Source organism: Camelina sativa, chromosome 10 (assembly GCF_000633955.1).
Source record: "Camelina sativa cultivar DH55 chromosome 10, Cs, whole genome shotgun sequence".
NCBI lineage: Eukaryota > Viridiplantae > Streptophyta > Magnoliopsida > Brassicales > Brassicaceae > Camelina > Camelina sativa.
Window position 1 is genome coordinate 23,416,870 of NC_025694.1, and position 697 is coordinate 23,417,566.

The following is a 697-nucleotide window of genomic DNA, read 5'->3' on the forward strand; positions in this document are numbered from 1 at the left end:
GAACCTTGAATACTACTACAAGAACACCAAGATACCAGTAAACTGAGCTTTATTAAGAATTTCTCAAACAACTTTCTTACAAGCTTGTTTGATCAGTTTTATGCAACACCAAAACAGTTGGTTTGCCACTGAAACAATCCTAATCTACCCAACCTTACCTGCACAGCAACAGCTATGCTCTCTCTTTATTCACTCACCAATGAAACCCTCAAGCAATATTGTTCTTCTTGCTTAGATCTAAACACACACACTTTTCTCTCTATAAAAGTGGTAACCGAACAAGGATGTGAGCTGCTTCTCTTTTATATGCAGCAACAATCTTCACATACTCTTCTTTATCCAGCAAATCCTCCTATGCACCATGTTTTTCAAGAACCTCTCTTTGTCCAATGAGTCATAGGAGAAACCCCATCATTATGTTAACTTCAACACTCCACTTGCTTGTAGCTTCCAACGAACACCTTTTTAGCCTGACACCTTTTTCGCCCATGCTCGACAACTCCACGCTCGATGTATCGCATTGTCTTCAAGGTGTTGTGCTGGCGGATCAACTTGACACTTCCCGCTTCATCTGAAATCCTTCAGGTACATCCCGTGACAATGTGTAACTCCTACAGATACTTTGTTTCTTCAATGTCAAATGAAGATACTAATGAAGAGTTGGGCATAGGACAGGAGGAAGCAGATGCATATGATT